Source organism: Populus alba, chromosome 2 (genome assembly GCF_005239225.2).
Source record: "Populus alba chromosome 2, ASM523922v2, whole genome shotgun sequence".
NCBI classification, from domain to species: domain Eukaryota; kingdom Viridiplantae; phylum Streptophyta; class Magnoliopsida; order Malpighiales; family Salicaceae; genus Populus; species Populus alba.
This window is the reverse complement of record NC_133285.1, coordinates 19,824,673-19,829,922: the sequence shown is the minus strand read 5'-3', so window position 1 is coordinate 19,829,922 and position 5,250 is coordinate 19,824,673.

Here is a 5,250-nt window from a genome sequence, read left to right as displayed (position 1 = left end):
TCCTCGATATATCATAAGTCAGAGCTCCGGAGGACCACAACTGCGCCAGCTCATCAATTAACGGTCGAAGACAAACATCTATAGTCCGCCCCGGGCTGCTTAGACCGGGTATGACAGTAGATAAAAACATGAACTCCGGCCTCATACACATTCCCGGTGGCAAGTTATAAACTGTGAGTATGATCGGCCAACAAGAATAGGAAGCAGCAAATGACCCAAATGGGTTGAATCCGTCTGCACATAACCCAAGACACACATTCCTTGATTCATCTGAAAAGTCAGGATGCACATTGTTAAAGCGTTTCCACGCTTCGCCGCCAGAAGGATGCACCATCACACCATCAACCGCATCATGTGTTTGGTGCCATGTCATGTGCTCAACAGTCCTTCGTGACATGAATAACCTCTGCAGTCTAGGTGTGATTGGGAAATATCTAAGTTTTTTATACGCCACTAGAGTCTTTCCCCTGCCAGTTCTGGGTTTGTAACGTGAATGCCTGCATGTCATGCACTCGGTCATCTCAGCATTTTCAAGGTAGTATAACATGCAGAAGTTAGGGCACATGTCAATTTTCATCATGGACTTCGCATCATAGAAGTTCTCTTTGAGCCTATTCCCTTCAGGTAAAATGCTTCTTGCCCAATCAATAATTTTATCATACCCAGCCTCACTCAGCTCGTGATCTGACTTCATGGTGAACACCTGTGCCACGGCCGATAATTTACTGTGGTTTGTGCAGCCATCCCATAATGGTTCGTCAGAATCTTTCAACAAATCAAAAAACCTAGCTGCCTCTGCATTAGGTTTTTCTTCTACGATTGGACATTGACTGACATTACCTTGATTCATTCTCATTGCATCCATAACCATGTTTTTGTAAGGATTAGTGTTGTCATTTTTTGCTTCATGCACGTTACTACCACTTGAAGTTGACCCAATCACCGTTTCTCTCATTCTCCTATTACTAACAAATACCTCTCCATGTGCATACCAACACTAGTAATCCTCCACAAACCCTTTGTGTAGAAGATGCATCATTACAACATCTGGATGCAGATACTTTTTATTTTGACACTTTCTGCATGGACACCTAATACCGCCTCCAGTAAAATTTATGGGAATAGATGTTACGAAATTAATAAAACCCTAAACCCCGTTACAATAATCCATCCTCCGCAATCCTTAGGGTGAATCTAAATACATCCATGAACGATCATTTATGACTTCTATCGAACCTCTATAAAATTATGATGATATCATGTATATATTAATTAACTAAGTTAGGTAAATAAACTTGTAAATATATTACTTTACCTCGAAATTATCCAACAAACCAATCACAACTTCTCATAAATATTAAATATTCATTATCATTTATCAACGTCCATACAAATTAATATATATATATATATATATATATATATATATATAAATTAACAGAAATTATCACTCTGCAATACCATCGATAAAACTTAAAAAGGATCCATTAAGTAAGCTATTAATTATTTCAAAACATAACTTGTAATTCCACAAAGTTTTAACAATTTACAAACAAATACAATCTTACAAAATCTAAAACAAACCATAACAGGTATAAAATTATACATTAATAAACTACAAGTTTGTTTGAGAAATAACAATAAAACATGTACATCTACTAATAAAAATACTTATACTAAAAAAACAATAAAATTGACATTTAATGTTAAAATTTTAAAAGATAGAATTACTTACAAAAATTGATAAAATCCGTCGGTAAATCAAAACACGGATGTTGTGACCACAAAACTTCAAGAAATACAACTGTTGAGATGAGAAAGATTTTTGTTTGGGGGCGAGGGGGGGCTGGTTATTTGCAGATGGGGAGACTTAGGATTAGGAAGAAGAAGGAGAAATGGGGGAGGAGAATGTCGGTAATATATTCACTTTTTTCGACGGACTCACCGACGGAATAACACCGTCGGTGACTCCGTCGGTGAATCCGTCGCTAAATGTCACGGGGAATCGACACGTCACCGCACGGACCGCTTTTTTCAAATCCCTTGGTGATTCCGTCAGTATTTTTTGACTGTGCACCTGTCACGTCGTACGTACGGATCTGACATTCAAATCCGTCGGTGATTCCATCGATATTTTTGACGGTGTGGGTCCCAGGATTTGAATTCGTCAGTGATTCTGTCGGAAAAATCACCCGCCAAACCCCCGCCTCAGGTACCCGCCCTTTTTTCATTAATTCTTAACTTTCCGTCCGTAATTCGGTCGGTAATTACCGACCGAATTACGGACAGAAATATTCCGTCCGTAATTTCGACAGAAATATTCTGTCGCGGATTCCGTTGGTATTTAGCGAATTTCTGGTAGTGATTTTAGGGACCAAAATTCAACATTTTGAAATTAAGGGATCAACTTGTCTTGTAACCAAAATTCAAAAGCACCTCCTACGCAAGAAAGAAATAGCCAGCATATAGGCATCTTCTTTCCGTGTTCCATTATTCACCAATATATTTATTTATGTTACTACGTCCAATGATACGATTTATTTTGTTTTCTAGTGTGATTAAAATTATTTTTTTTAAAAAAATATTTTTTAATTTTAAATATATTAAAATAATATTTTTATTTTTAACATTATTATGTTATAACTATAAAAAGATTAATTTAATATATTTTTTAAAATAAATTTTAAGAAAAAAAATTCAAAAGCATGTTTATTTTTGTATTTTAACTTTTTTTTATATTTTCATATTATTTTTACATGCTAATATCTAAAATAAATTTTATAAAATAGTATTTAAATATATTTATAAATAAAAATATTTTTAAAAATAATTATACACCATTATTTTCTCATAAAAAAAAAAAGGCCAAAGATTCGTTGCCTTTTTATGCTTTATGTCAATTCTACTGGACACCAATAATGGCTTTTGTGGGTGCGGTGCTTCTAACTGCTTGCAGACATCTTTTTTTACATCCCACTTTCTGGAAACAAATGAACGTGTTGTCTCATCAGAGTGCCAAGTTGGTAGAGTTTTTTTCTTCTTCTTCTAGTATGGTATAAAAACATTAATAAAATAATATAATGCAGAAAATATTTAAAAATAATTGTAAAATTTAGAGAATCATAATAATATCCGTGGTAAGCAAGTCATTAGTGTCTACCCTCTTAAATTACATAATTGAAATTCAATAAATAAAAAGGAAGGTTAAAGAGAGAGAAAAAAAAAAAAAAAAAAAAACCTTGAAACTTCAATAAGAACACCACCTATACTATTGAAAAGATCTTAATAAAATAAATTTAATGATACAAAAAAAGATCATCAATGATAACCGAAGTGAATTACACGAGCTATCTAAAACCAAATGAGCTCCGACACTTTTAGATGGCTTGTGTGGTCCACTTTGTTATTTTTTTTTACCTTCACTCTCTCTCTCTCTCTTATTTCTTCACAAATTACAAAGAGAAAAGAGGAAAAACAAATAAAGAAAAAAAAGAAAATAATCATGTAGGCACACCGAAGCTCTAATCACGACACCGATGATGTTGTTTAAAAGATCTTGATAAGATAAATTCAACGACATCCAAAAAGGTCACAAACGGTAAACGCAGTGGGCCACACAAGTTCTCCAAAGGTGTTGCGGCTTACTTGTCTTTAGACTGCTCATGTGGTTCACTCCAATCACCGTTAGTGACCTTTTTTTAGTATTGTTGGATTCGTCTTGTTGAAATCTTTTCAACGATATCAGTTGTTTCTTCATTGAAGTTTTGGGGTGTCTCAAACGTCTTTTTCTTTCTTTCTTTCTTTTTTCTTTCTTTATTGAATCTTGTGTCCAATAATTTTGCAATTTAAGAGGGTTGTAGATGACACAAATAACATAGCTCTCTAAACTGTGTTATTTCTTAAGTATTTTTTACACCATATTATTTTATCAATTCTTTTACTATGTTAGAATCACAAAAAACTCCAAGTTGGTACCATATATAATAAATAAAAGAAAACAACCTATTGTGAAGATTTAAATTTTGTTAAAGGCGTTGCACCTGTAAAACAATATGTGTTGACATTACTAAATGAAGATATATTTGGTATTGTGATGCAGATTGTTTTTAATTAAAAATATTTTAAAATATTTTTTTATTTTTAACATCATTATATTAAAATCATAAAAAAAAACCTAAATAAACACCAATTAATATTTTTTAAGACAAAAAACACATTAAAAAACTACCACAAAATAAACACTTACTAAGAAAAATAGGTTAGGTATGTTTGGTACAAACATTTAGGAAAGTACCATTTTTGGCACTAGAAAATAAAGATTACTTTCTTGGTTGCTCTGTAATTTTGATCTACTACCCTTGAATTTAAGATTAATTAAAAAAAATGAACCAAAAAGTTTTGCATTACAATATTCATGCACACTAGATATCTTACTTGCTCTTCGATATGGACTGAGCTCATTTTTTTAAGTGTAAAAAAGCAATGTATAATCGTTGTAAGTGTATTTAAAAAAAAAAAACAAATTAATAACTCTAAATCACAGAAAGAGATTTGGAAAAAAATAATGATTGTCAATCCCCAACAATCAAAATGATGAAAGAAAAAATTAAAAGATAAAAAATCAATGAAAAAAAAGATAAAAAAAAAAATTACCAGCAAACCTAGGTGATGAAATTAAAAAACAAATCAAGATTATGGATTCAATGATAAAATTAAAAAAAAATTAAAATTTAATAAAAAGAATAAGAATTCAAATTAAAAATCAAAACATTAAGTGCCAAAATCTCAAATATTGAATTGAAGGGCAAATATGAAAATTTCTAAGTGAGTGAGAACCAAATTTGAAAAAGGAAAAAATTGAAAAAATCAAAATCGAAATACACCATTTGACGCCGAAGATGCTCGACTCAACATGTTGACTTAAGACCTGGACTTAGGTTGGCTCGAGTTTCAAAAGTAATTGGAACAAAGCACAAAAAAATTTGCTGCTTATATTTAATTCAAAAGCGAAAATTCTCATTAAAAAAAAGTTTTGGGTAAAGTATTTTTTTTAAAAAAAAAAAAACAAATGGAAAATACCATAGGATGTGGGAAAAAAAGGTAAGAAAAAGTCTGAGAATCAAATTGGAAAAAAAACAAACTAAAAAGAAAAAAAAAATCCGAGTGAACTTTTTAAATTCAAGTTAATCTTTCAAAGTAGTAAACTGTCAAGTTCCAAACCTACACTCAATTAAGAAGCTTAATATAAAA